Raw genomic sequence first — 14,419 nt, 5'->3', positions numbered from 1 at the left:
ACTTTTTGGCCTTCTCTATACTTGGAATTTTGTGTGCACGATATTCTCATGTGCTTGTGTAGATGGGTTTAGGGCACCCATTCCCTATAGGCCATCAAGAACAAATCTTGCATCTTGAAGACTTTGAATTTCACCCATAGTAAGAGATGTGCCTTTTGGCCACCAACCATTCAGTACCTGCAGATGATATCAATCCATAGATAGCATTTGTTGGCTCCCAAATACGCTCAACACTATCACCACAAAACCATGTCATATGCGGTCGAACATTAGAGTCTTCTCATGGTAATCTAATTCTTCCATAGAAAGAAGGTGCTAGAACTTGATTGCTTGCACATCCCTTTGAATCTATGTATTTACTACAATTAGCTTTAATGGAATTGAGATATTCTTGACATCTAACCATACTCCCTAGATTGGTCCGACATATTGCCCATGTTGTTTGTCTCGCATCTACCTTTGCTATTTGAATATTATCATCTCATTGAGGAGAAAAACTGGCAACATGAGGAACATCTTTGTTGTTGTTGAGGCATTGTGACCTTTTGGAACTCTTGCCTATGTGAGTCAAACTCATGGCTGTGATAGTCAACATCTACCTCAATATCAATACCAATCCCTATAGCAACTTCATTTGTGAGGATTAATATATTCCTTTCTAAGTATGTTTGATTCATCATCATTGTCTCAAATTTTATAAGTTGGGTCTAGCTCCTATGTTTTGTTTTTGTCATTCATTGAAAAAAGTTAAACACATCACAAGGCTACCACCCCAAGACAAGTCTAGGTGCGACTCTCGGCTCCTTGAACCCTCAAGAAGGTGTTCCAAAAGCCTACTAGCCTACCAAGGCAACGACTAACTCCTATGAGCCCAGGGCATCAGTTTAGGGCCTTGACCAAGCAAGCCAAGGTGATTCCCCTCACCTGCCAAGTGCAAATAAGGCGCTAGGCCTCACATAGACACAAAAAAACATAGAAATTTTTCTTTTCATGTGTCTAGTAGCATTTTTTCTACTTTTTCTCGACACTTTTTTGCTTCATCGATTCATTTTTTAGCACTTTCTTGTTTCTTTCAATATGAGATGCTAATAGCAATTGGACTAAAAGGACTAAAGCCTAATCATAGCCCCAGGTCATGTTAAAAATGAATGGAGCATTAAGACTATCACTAAGAGTCTAGGACTAATGAGAAATGAACCTACAGTAACCTAAGGTCAAGGCCAATTACCTATGATTAGCACACATAAAACCTAATTTTTTGATGATTTAATATTCACAAAGCAAAGTGTTGAAACTTTAGCATGCCTAGCTTTTGAACATGAAAAAAACATAACCTAGAAGCAAAATTTCCCTTAAGCCAAGAAAGAGAATGAAGAGATGAACAAAAGAGCAAAATCATGGAAGGATTACACCTACTCATGATCTTTTGAGCATCCTCCAGCAAGCATCCCCTTTGTGTAAAGAAGTCTCTTGATCTTTTCATTTCAATCCAAGATTTTTTAAGTTAAGTGTAAACACAAGCTACAAAAGCCAATTATTGAAAGCCAAATGCACACAAAAAAGCATTAATGAAAACCTAAAGCTAGGGTCTTGCATATCCAAATTTTCCAAAGGGAAAAAACCCAAGGAAAAAAATGCCTTTGGTTATGCACATGATGCTCTTTGTAGCAAATTTTTGCATGCATATCAACATTGAGAGAGATAAAATACTTCTAAATAAGCTAATTTTACAATTTTTACCATCTCTCATGCATGATTCAAAAGTCGATTAATTTCTAGCTCAATGAAATACGAAATTTTAAAACAAGTCAAGAGCTGAAAATAATGCAACTTTGATGAAATGAAGTGGCTCTCGAAAGCCGAATTTTACATTTTAAAGCTTTCCGAAAAGTTGGCTAACAACTAGCTCACATGAAATTTTACAATTTTTAGAGCAATCTATGAGCTAGAGATGACTGCAACTCGATGAAATGAAAATGAATGGCTTTCAATAGCCAAATTTTTACTTGAAAGCTCTAAAAAAATTGTCTACACTAGCTTGAATGAAACCACTTTCACTTTAGAACAAGGTATGAGCTAGCATGTATACAATTTTAAATCCAAAGACTTGGAATGGCTCTAACTAGCCAAGTTTTGCAATATTTTGCAATGATGACCCCTTCTTGGATCAACGAAATCACACACCTGCCACACCCCTTCAAAATGAAGCTCAATTGTTAGTGCTTTTAAGCATTGGTCATTTAAAGTAAGCACTAAAAAATGCACAATCAACCACGACCATAGTGCAGGTATTGGCATATTTGACTGAATGTGTTCGTTGGGGCGGTTAAGCACTCTTCAAGGTCTTTCAGAGATTGCACTTCCTCAATTGTTGAGTTCATTCTTATGAAAGTGGGAGAGCAGTATTTTGGAACCTATGATAGTAAATGCAACTATTACAAATTGGTTTTTTACCATTAGAATCTATTTCCAATGGTATCTTGGTATAGTTATCGATTAGTTCTATTGCATGTTTGCAATATCTTGAAAATTGTGATGGAAAGTACAATCGTTTACAACAACTGCATGGACAAATTGGTTTCTCTTGTATGCTTGAGAGGAATTCTTGTAGGCACCTCTCTGTGTGATTGTCATGTGCTTTGTGTGTTTTGTTTTGGTGAAGATTTTGTTCCTCTTTTTTTTTTATGAGGCAGTATAGATGGGTGTGTGTTCTCTTCAGAAGTGTTGATGGAAAGTTGTTGTTTTCCAAGAAACATTTACAAAGTGTAGCCCGTGAAATACTAGGATGTGCTATTTGCAGCGAGTACAAGGTACTCTCTAGCTCTTCTGTCCATATAGTAGTTTTATTTTCTAGAGCTATTTGTGGGAATGCTATTTTTTAATTTTTTTGGTGATATCCTTTCTTATGAGAGATGAGAGTTTGTATTTCACACTTTTCCTAGGAATGTCCTTATGCTCTTGCAAAAAAATATCACAAATAGTTGAGATCTCCAAGTCTTTAGAAGTTTACAAGAGTTGTATTAATTAATTCTCAACTTGTTTGTTCCATCTGTAATATGTTCTTTTTTTTAAAAATGGTTTGCTTGGGTTGATTTTTGCGCTTGACAAGGTATCCTCTTCCTAATGTTTCCTTTTCTGCAAAGTAGGTTTTTTATGGAAATGTTCAGTGGGTTCGACATGTTTGACAATATCTTCTCTTCTTTGTCTTGGTTACAAAGGCTCGTAATGTCCATCGTTCCCATTTTCATCACAAAATAGTAAATGAATCGTTTTATGTTCTTGAGAGAACTTTGTGTTGTAGCTAACTCCATGTAGTGAGGAGCTCCATACATTGATATTCAGTTTCAATGCTCTTGCTATCCAGTACAAAATCTCTACATCGCTCTAGAATCCACCATGTCTTGAGGATGTTGACATAAGTTCGATATATTGGGCAAATGTTTTAATATTGTGAGTGTCTTCAAGGAATGTTGTTGTTAGGTGTATTTGTACACATTCCAATGCCTGTGAGTCACTATTTTGAATCTTTTGCAGGAGTTCTGTGACTCCAATTTTTCGTAGTTCTTGACTGGAAATGGTATGTGTCAAGGAGTGTGCAATGCTATTGAATAGGCAGTCTCCAATATTGTAATGAAAAGTATGTGTTGTTTTGAGATCGGCAAAAATCATCTCATGTTTTGTTGCAGCATCTGGTGTGCAATGAGTTTTTATGTCTATAGTTTTATGTTTCTTATATGGAATTAAAGGATCAAAGTGGCCAGCATGGTTTGGGAAATCATCAAAGAGAATGTGCAGTGTGTCTTTTAAATGCGAAAAATAAATGGTATATTTTGTTCCCCTTTGTTTTGACCATAGTGAGATACTCCGTTTGAATGATTTGTTGACCAATATATACAAAAATGGCCTCCCCAGAGCCCTTCCTTGGAAGCTAGTAATTTCATGCGAGAAAGATATCCATTTACTGTTTGAACACAGTGCAAAGTTGAAACCAAGTCCAAGTTCAGGAATGTTCACAAGCATTGTAATGCATCTGGGTCATTTGTATTGAATGAGTTGACGAATTTGTTTATTATGTGTATTCTTAGGTCCAATGTTGTGTGATTGTAATTTAGTAAATATTTCAAGCAATAAAAAAAACAGTCTCCTGCAGTGAAAAAAAATTCTTCTACGGGGTGAAGTTCATTTTCAACATATATACGCCTCCTGTGATCTTCTTCTTCGTTGCCTACTGTGAATGCCATTTCTTAAAAAGCTCAATGAGAACTATATCCATGGCAACTCAAGAGAATTGTATGTATGAAAAAATTGTGTGGCGAAGGTACTGTGAACTAAATGAGGACTATATCAATGGCAACTCAAGAGAATTGTATGTATGAAAAAATTGTGTGGCGAAGGTATGACAATATAAGATGCCGAGCTCCTTTCTAACATGCTGGTATATGTATGGTATCTCTCCTAGTCATATGGGCGCATGCAAGAAAACCTGAAACAGTAAAGAAACAAGTATTAGAGCTATCAAAAGCAAGAAATGGCATTGTGTTTTTTCTTTCTACTGAAATGTGTAGCGTACCTAACACAAATCAGTAATTCTTTGTCTTTTCACATGTGTGCCATTGTAAGAGATAATGGTGTTTGCATTGTTTATCTTGAAAAGACCGTAGATATTTGCCTTGTTCAACTTTTGATAAAAGTCTCTTTTGGATGCTTTGAAATATTCTTCTATTGGTTGCTCAATATGTAGAATTTGTAGTACTAGATCACTTATAACATTGACATTTGTAGAAGCCGTGCTGGTTTGAATAGATCCTTTTAAACAGGGTATGAATGTCAATTCAGCTTCAGTATCGCATCGCTAACATTAGGACATGTGTTTCTTCTCTCTTGTCTCTGTGTTCAATTGGATTTGAATTTGTGTATTACATTATTTGCATCCAAGATAGTAAGGGTGTGCGGATGGTATGAAGCTCAAGTGGCCATTCATACATGAATTGGAAAACGTTACTTGGAAGTTTACGAAGAATCTATGTCATAATAATCAATATCTAATTCTCCTAAATGATTTTCTCATGTTAAACTGATCATTTAATATGGGGAAGTGCCAGGGGAGAAAAATCTAGAATATTGGTTAAGCTAGCAGACCGGCCACAGTAGGGATCCAAAGGAGTGAAAATAGGGATCCAAAGGGGGGGCCATCTGCCAAAGAGCTATGTGCAACAATGGGCTCAAAAGACCCTAAGGTTCAGCCCATTAAGACTTCCAAAATGCTAAGGTTCCAAAATTCAAAGGTTGTGTCCAAAGGTCAAACATTAGGGGAATTGAATGCCTTGTGTCTGTCCCAAAAAGTCTTTATCAAGCCCTACATAGGAGGGGGTGAGCCCAAGGAGTATGGGATGAGAGAGAAACACCCACACACACTCACAAGCTTCATTTGTACACAAGGGGAAAGAGGGACACATGTCAGCTCCCTAGGCCAGATGCCCACAAGGTATACTCAAATCCTATTGGATGGCCATGGAGGTGGACAATGAGAATTAGGCTAGAGTAAACCTAGTTTAATTAATTTAAAAACACTTAATAAAAGAACCAATAGGAATTAAGCTCTCTAGAAGACTATTGGACAGTCTCCCAAGGGGACCAATGAGCATTCAACAGCCCAATGGCTTGCCTAATTCCTATTGGCCAAGAGGCAAAGGGGTCCAATGAGAGTTTAGTTGCATTTATTAATTACCTAAAGCTCTCACAAAATGGGAAATGGGGACACATGTCAGAAGGCTATCACTTATGCTGCTTAATTTCCATTGGGGGGCTGAGGCTGGGGAGGTCCAATAGGGCTGTAGCATGAGTAATTAGCAAGGGGTTTGGACCAAGAGAGAGGGGGGGCTGATTTTTGCAAGGCATTATCACACACACTCACACAATCTCATGTGTGAATCAAAGAAGACTCTCTCTCCTTCTCAAGCTTTAATGGAAAGCTTACCACCTACTCCAAGCTTGTGAGAAGGGAGGCCTACACCAACAACACTTGGCTTTGTGATGCAAATCCAACCAAGAGCCAAGCTTCAATGCATGCTCATCTCCTCTACCATGCTAATTACTAAGCTAAGCTATGCCAATATGAGTGATTATGTGAGGAGATGTACATCTTTCTCGTAAGAATACTCCTTCCTCTCAATCTACTCTCATACCCTGCTAGCTCTCACCATCTTCAAAGGTGTGTGAGGTCTTGGGTCTGAGACCGTGAGGGAATTGATGTTGTGTTTGATAAGTGTTTTGCTTGGTGCATGAAGTTTCCATCTTCATTGCACTAGCTATTATTGAAGGAACACAAAGAATTGTATTGTAAAATGTCTCTCTTGATGGGAGAAACCATAATACAAAGCCTTTTGGAGGGGGGACTGGCTCCATGCAAATCCGGTCCTCAACTGTTGTCAATTTCTTAATTTATTGTTCATGCTATCTAACTACGTGTTATGATTTTTGTTGCTCTCTCCACCCAAGCACTCTTGTTAGTCTCATTAGGAATCTATTCTAATGAAATGCTCACTATGTTCATGCTATTTTCCGCTACACACAAGTTATTAGGCCATTAAATGTTACATTTGTATCAGAGCACAAGGTTCCTCTTTTCTTGCTCAAGAAGGGAGGTCCTCAAGCTAGCTATAAATGGTTGGTACTATTAATTGCATGTATGTAAGTAGAATAGGGATTTTTCAGCCTTGCAGTGTGCCTGCCTTTGTGCAGTTAACGGGGCATCACCGTTGAGAGCTATGGTCTTAATACTGGATTCCTACGGGGCTTGCCTATGGCTTGACCAATATTGAGCTATTAGAAGCTTGACAGGAGCCGGTGCTGTTTTGGTGTTTGAACGACCCTCTCTTCTATTCATCGCAATTAATGGTATTTGGGCAACGGGTATAGTAGCTTGAGTGCTTTTTCTAAAGGGTTAAAGAGGAGTAGCAACTAGGGCTTGTAGTGCCAAAGTACACCTAAAAAGTTTACACCTAAAAATTGTTAGAATGGCTGACAATAGTAAAGAGAGTGAAATTAATGTTGATAACTTTGATTTTGCTAATGCGCAGGCTACTAATGATGCCCCAATGCTTGTTAACTATCTTGTTTCTAGGCTTCAACAAGCCATGGGCAATCCATCCCTTCAAGGTGAAGTGCAACGGAAGCTTTGTGATCATGGAATTCTCCAAGCTCCCCACCATGACAAGAGAGCACCTAGGAAGCCTCCTTGCGAGACTTCCAAAAGAGGTCTCTCTCTGATTCGGGAAGAATAAGAGGATCCCTATGAAGGGCTCAAAAATTTTCTCCTTGATGACGCATCTCCTTCTCAAAGGAGAACTCAAGAGCCGCCACTGAAGGAACGAGAAAGAAGTGAGTCTCTCACCACCTCGGTGGAGATGGCTCACGAAGACGGCAAGCTAAACGCTCTCCATCACCTCCAAAACGGAGAAGACCATCACATACTTCTCCACACCATACTTCAAAGAGGGATGACAAAAATCAAGAGAAGAAAAAGGCGAGAAAGAGGGCACTCTCTTCTCCATCTTCTTCATCCTCTTCCTCTTATGAAAGTGATTGGTAAAGACAATGAAGAGAAAGGCAAGAAAAAGGCGAGAAAGAGGTCACCCTCTTCTCCATCTTCCTCAAATTCTCCATCTTTTGAAGAAAGTGATGATGCAACCTTTGAACCATCAAAAAGAAGAGGCCATAGGAAATCCTATGCCGCATGGGAAAGGTCATCCAAGCTCAAGAAGTACAAAGAGAGAGGGAAGAGCATCTCTTTCCTTACCTACGATGGCACTTTGGTGCTACGGACAAAGTCTTGGCCTTTATCCAATAATCCGATGTGGCGTTTGGAGATGAGGGCTTCCCAGAGTCCTCTAAGCTACGCCATGTAGCTATGCACTTTCAAAAGTCCGCCAAGCAATGGTGGTCTAGCCTACGGGCCAATAGTGAAGCTCCACGAACATGGAAAGCTTTAAGAGCTTCCATTATGAAGCAGTTTTTGGCCACCGATGCCAAAGACAAAGTCCTCACCGAATGGCGAAGCTTGAAGCTCTCTCCCTATGAATCCATTCACAAATATGTAGACAAGTTTTGGGACCTACAACTCAAAGCCACTGTCTTCAAAAAGTTGGATTTTGGAAAGCAAAAGCAACAATCTTGTGAGGGCTTAACTGAAGAAATGGTGGAGTATGTCAACTCCCAAAGGCCACGCACCATATTGGCGCGGTTATAAACCATACTATGGTGGCCTCTCAAATCAATTTCCAAACAGGGGCTGAAATAAATTCTAAGCCCGCAGAAAACAAGGGTTCCAATGAGCCTAAAGGGAAGGACAATGTCCAAAAGTCTCCTAAGGGCAACTCCAACAAAGCTAAAGCAAAGGGAGTTTACAAAGGCAAAAATAAACTCTCTCCTGAAGAGCTTGAGCATAATCGCAAGGATAATCGTTGTTTCAAGTGCGGCGAGCAAGGGCATGTGTACCACGCTTGTCCCCAAAAGAACAACCGCCATGAACCTCCTAGAGCTACCTTGGTCAAAATCCAAGAGGAGGAAATTCACCACAAAGGATCTCCTCTATGCCATGCTTGGGGAAAGGTAAGAGAACATGATGCTTTTATTCTCTTTGACCCCGGTTCTACTCATAATTTAATATCTATAGAGTTGGCCACCGAGCTAGGCATACAAGCATACGAGATAGGAGATGTCCTACCCGCAAATGGTGCTTTCAAGGGGCAAGAATCTTCAGTCACTCCCTTATCGGGAAATTGAGGCTCCATGTCCAAAGCTATGTGGACAAAGAGGACTTCTTTATCTCTCCTCTCAAGCATCAGGATGTAATCCTAGGGGCACCATGGTTTGATCGCATGGCTGTCAATGTTAAATTCCCTGAAAGGAGAATCTCCTTTATATGTATATAGATGTTAAGGAAATGGGTAACACTATACCCATTGTACATACACTAGCTTTCAACAAGTCAATAAAGAGCTCTATTTCCATGTACATGATTTTTGTTAAAGATTCTCAAAATGAACCTAATGTTATAGCAAAAAAAAAAAATACACAATCAAAAGGAATTAGAGTTATCCAATTTTCTCAAGGGGTTTCAGGATGTCTTTATTGACGAAATCCCTTGTGAGCTACCTCCTAAATGATGTAATGATGACCATGCAATTGAACTTCTTCCAGGAAGTTCACCGCCTAACAAACCTCCTTATAGAGTTTCTCAAGCTCAACAAGAGGAGATTATGCGGCAAGTGCATGAGTTAGTTGAGAAGGGCATGGTTAGGCCTAGATCATCTCCATTTTATTCTCCTGTGCTACTAGTGCAAAATAAAGACGGCACATATCATATGTGTGTCGACTATAGAGCACTACATAGGATCACTATCAAGAATAGGTTTCCCGTTCCACGGGTAGAATACCTATTTGATAAGCTACAAGGGTCCACCTACTTCAGTAGGATTGACCTAAAAAGTGGCTATCATCAAATAAGGATAGTTGATCAAGACATTGTAAAGACTGCATTTCGCACTACATTTGGTCTTTACGAATACATTGTCATGCCTTTTGGCTTGACCAATGCACCAGCCACATTCAACCGCTTGATGGAGAAGCTATTCAGGCCTCACCGAACCTTTATAGGAGTGTTCTTTGATGATATCATCATCTACTCTAATTCATTAGAAGAACACAAGCAACACCTCCAGGTAATATTTCAAGTTCTAAGAGAGAATAAACTTTGTGTTAATCAAAAGAAAAGTGAATTTTTCTTACAAGAGATTCAGTATTTAGGTCACATTATCTCTCAAGATGGCATCCAAATGGATCCATCAAAGTTAGAGGTAATAAAAGGATGGCCTAAACCAAGGAATCTTCATGAATTAAGAAGCTTTATAGGTATGTGCGCATACTATAGATGCTTCATAGAAAAGTTATCACTAATAGCAGGACCATTACATGACCTAACAAAGAAAAACGTTAGGTACACATGGTCTATCAACAAGGAGAACAATGCTTTTGAAAAGCTTATCTCTCAACCTATGCTTACACTACCGGATCTCTCAAAGCCATTTGAGGTCCAATGTGATGCTTGTGGTGATTTCCTTGGAGCTGTTATGCTCCAAGAAGGGCATGCCATAGGCTATGAAAGTCGAAGGCTCGACCGTGTTGAGCAAGCTCTAGGCATATATGAAAAGGAACTCCTTGCAGTTCTACATGCCTTAGACTCATAGAAGCACTATTTATTGGGGACTCCTTTCTGCAAACGGATCACCAAAGTCTTAAGTACTTCATGATGCAAACCAAGCTCTCCGACAAAAAAATGAGGTGGACAAATTTCCTTTTGCAATTTTATTTCATATTGCTATATTGCTTGCAAGCATAATCAAGTAGCCGGTGCACTCTCAAGACAGCTGAGAGTGAATGCGGTTTCCATAGCAACTCACAATGATCTATCTTCTATGATATATGAGTATGCCATTGATCCCGATTATAGAGATGTGAATTCAGCTCTTTCACTAGGGAAGAAAGAGGAACCATTTACTTTACAAGATGATTATCTTCTCTACGGCAATAGACTATGCATTACTAGCTCACTACGTGAGAAAGTAATGTATGAATCTCATGCTCCTCCCTATGCAGGGCATAAAGGGATTTAGTCTACCATAAAGGGGATTGAAAAATATTTCTATTGGCCTACCATGAAAGCAAACATACAAGAGTATGTTTCTAAATGTGTCGTATGCCAAAAGACGAAGTTTGATAGAGGGAAGCAACCTGGATTGCTTCAACCTTTGCCAATCCCTAATTCACCATGGGAGAGCATATCCATGGATTTTATCTTTGGATTGCCTAAGTATATCCATGGGAATACAGGAATATGGACGATAGTAGACAGGTTTAGTAAACAAGCTCATTGTATACCTGTCAAAAAGACTATCAAAGCGCATCAAACGGCAACCCTCTTCATTTCACAAATCTTCAAGTACCATGGCTTGCCAATGTCCATAGTGTGGGATAGAGATCCTAGAATGACCAGTAACTTCTAGAAGGGTCTCTTTGAGAATTTAGGAACAAGGCTAAACTTCTCTTCGGCCTTTCACCCACAAACGGATGGCCAAAGTGAAATAGCTAACCTAAAAATTCTCGATCTACTAAAAACCTATGTAACAGAAATAGATCAAAGGTCCTAATGGGAGAAGTACTTACCCTTAGTGGAGTATTCCTACAATAAGACTATACATACTTCCACGGAAAAAGCACCTTTTGAGGTAATAGAGGGAAGATCAAAAAGTCCCTTGCTACTTAAGGTACACAAGAAGATCTTCGCTGTAGATGAGTATAGCCGAGACCTACAAGAATCTTTCCAAAAGATTAAGGATGTTATCTCTATCTCACGCAAAGGCAAAAGGCTGCTGCTGACAAGCACAGAAGAGCCCAAACCTTTAAAGAAAATGATTGGGTCTTACTCAAATTCCCCAAGGCTCGATTAGGGCACACGACGGGCAAGAATCCTACGGGACACCAAAAGTACTATGCTAAGTTAGAAAAAAGGTACTATGGTCCCTTCAAAATTCTTAGGCCAGTCAATGATATGGCCTATCAAATTAGGTTGCCCAACCATTGGCTCATACACAATCCTTTTCATGTGAGGCTACTAAAGACTTACAAAGGAGAGCCACCGCAAGAACCAACTATTGAAGACCCACCGGAGATCGAGGACCAAGAAGAGGTGTTGCAGGCGGAGTCCATTCTCCGACATGAGGACAAGGTATGAAGAGGTGGTAAGACTATCCGATGATATCTTATTAAGTTTAAAAATTATCCTTTTGAAGATGCTAGATGGATGCAAGGCATACAATTAAAGGACAACCTAAACCTTGCCAATGCTTACAATGCTTCCCTAGAGTAAGCAAATGTACAAATGTTTAAAATGAACAAGTTTTTGTCTTATAAGACTCTCTTTTTCTTTATTGTGCACAAAACTAAATTAGTATGCATGCTTAGATCAAGTTTGCGGAGACGACGTCTCCCGAACACCAAGTAGAGCTTGTCACTCTACTATGGAAGATTGATGGCACTAATGTGTAGACATGCTTGTAGCAGCTTAGGCTCTCGAGCGCCAAATGGACTAGTCATCCATTCTGGAACGATGTCGTAGGGTAACATGGGGATCCTCTACCCACTATTGAAGGACTAATGAATATACTTTATCTTCTCTAACCCATAATCGAGGACTAATATGATTTCAAGAGAGAGGTAATGTCATAGTAATCAATATCTAATTCTCCTAAATGATTTTCTCATGTTAAACTGATCATTTAATATGGGAAAATGCCAAGGGACAAAAAGCTAGAATATTGGTTAAGCTAGCAGACCGGCCACAGTAGGGATCCAAAGGAGGGAAAATAGGGATCCAAAGGGGGGGCCATCTGCAAAAGTGCTATGTGCAACAATGGGCTCAAAAGACCCTAAGATTCAGCCCATTAAGACTTCCAAAATGCTAAGGTTCCAAAATTCAAAGGTTGTGTCCAAAGGTCAAACATTAGGGGAATGGGATGCTTTGTGTGTGTACCAAAAAGTCTTTATCAAGACCTACATAGGAGGGGGCAATCCCAAGAAGTAGGGGATGAGAGAGAAACACCCACACACACTCACAAGCTACATTTGTACACAAGGGGAAAGAGGGACACATGTCAGCTCCCTAGGCCAAATGCCCACAAAGTATACTCAAATCCTATTGGATGGCCATGGAGGTGGACCAATGAGAATTAGGCTAGAGTAAATCTATTTTAATTAATTTAAAAACACTTAATAAAAGAACCAATAGGAATTAAGCTCTCTAGAAGACTATTGGACAGTCGCCCAAGGGGACCAATGAGCATTCAGCAGCCCAATGGCTTGCCTAATTCCTATTGGCCAGGAGGCAAAGGGGTCCAATGAGAGTTTAGTTGCATTTATTAATTACCTAAAGCTCTCACAAAATGGGAAAGGGGGACACATGTCAGAAGGCTATCACTTATACTGCTTAATTTCCATTGGCTGAGGCTGGAGAGGTCCAATAGGGCTGTAGCATGAGTAATTAGCAAGGGGTTTCGACCAAGAGAAAGGGGGGGCTGATTTTTGCAAGGCATTATCACACACACACTCACACAATCTCATGTGTGAAGCAAAGAAGACTCTCTCTCCTTCTCAAGCTTTAATGGAAAGCTTACCACCTACTCCAAGCTTGTGAGAAGGGAGGCCTACACCAACAACACTTCGCTTTGTGATGCAAATCCAACCAAGATCCCAGCTTCAATGCATGCTCATATCCTCTACCATGCTAATTACTTCAGCTAAGCTATGCTAATACGAATGATTATGTGAGGAGATGTACATCTTTCTCGTAAGAATACTCCTTCTTCCTCTCAATTTACTCTCATACCCCGCTAGCTCTCACCATCTTCAAAGGTGTGTGAGGTCTTGGGTCTGAGACCGTGAGGGAATTGATGTTGTGTTCGATAAGTGTTTTGCTTGGTGCATGAAGTTTCCATCTTCATTGCACTAGCTAGTATTGAAGGAACACAAAGAATATTATTGTAAAATGTCTCTCTTGATGGGAGAAACCATAATACAAAGCCTTTTGGAGGGGGGACCGGCTCCATGAAAATCCGGTCCTCAATTGTTGTCAATTTCTTAATTTCACTCTTGTTTGAAGTATTGTTCATGCTATCTAACTAGGTGTTATGCTTGTTGTTTCTCTCTCCACCCAAGCACTCTTGTTAGTCTCATTAGGAATCTATTCTAATGAAATTCTCACTATGTTCATGCTATTTTCCGCTACACACAAGTTACTAGGCCATTAAATGTTACAATAGGTCATTGACAAAGGAAGACTTTACCTCTGTGAGCTTTGTGAGTTGTTTTCTCTAGTATTCTGCTACATGTTGTAAATGTGTATTGGTTTCTTCATCTTCTATAGGCACAACTATTGTTGTCGTTCAGAATTGGAATGAGCGAGTTGCATTATAAATGTATGAGTAAAGTTTTTTAAATATAAATGTTACATATGGTCTTTTGCAAAATTTTCCAATGAATTGTAGTCATCTTCAGAGAAACTTGTGAAAGTGATCTAGCATAGTAGAGAGGAAGTTATCTCACGGCTTACTTATCTGAGCACTTAAATATATGTCCGTAAAGGAAGCAAAAAAGTACCTACGGTATGTTTGTCTGCTTTCTAAATACCATTAGCGCAACGAATAGTGTGGATCACCTTGTCATTTGAGGTTGTTTCCTTCCCTCCGTCCTCCAAGAGTACAACAGACACAATATCCTCTCTTGGACCAGCTACCTCAGATTGAACATTAGGGGAATTTTGAGGTCATTTTTCTGCCCTGTAAGGAAGTTTGACCAAAAGATTCTC

Source organism: Adiantum capillus-veneris, chromosome 3 (genome assembly GCF_014529385.1).
Source record: "Adiantum capillus-veneris isolate H3 chromosome 3, ASM1452938v2, whole genome shotgun sequence".
Classification (NCBI taxonomy): domain Eukaryota; kingdom Viridiplantae; phylum Streptophyta; class Polypodiopsida; order Polypodiales; family Pteridaceae; genus Adiantum; species Adiantum capillus-veneris.
The sequence above is the reverse complement of the archived record's forward strand: the minus strand, read 5'-3'. Positions refer to the sequence as shown.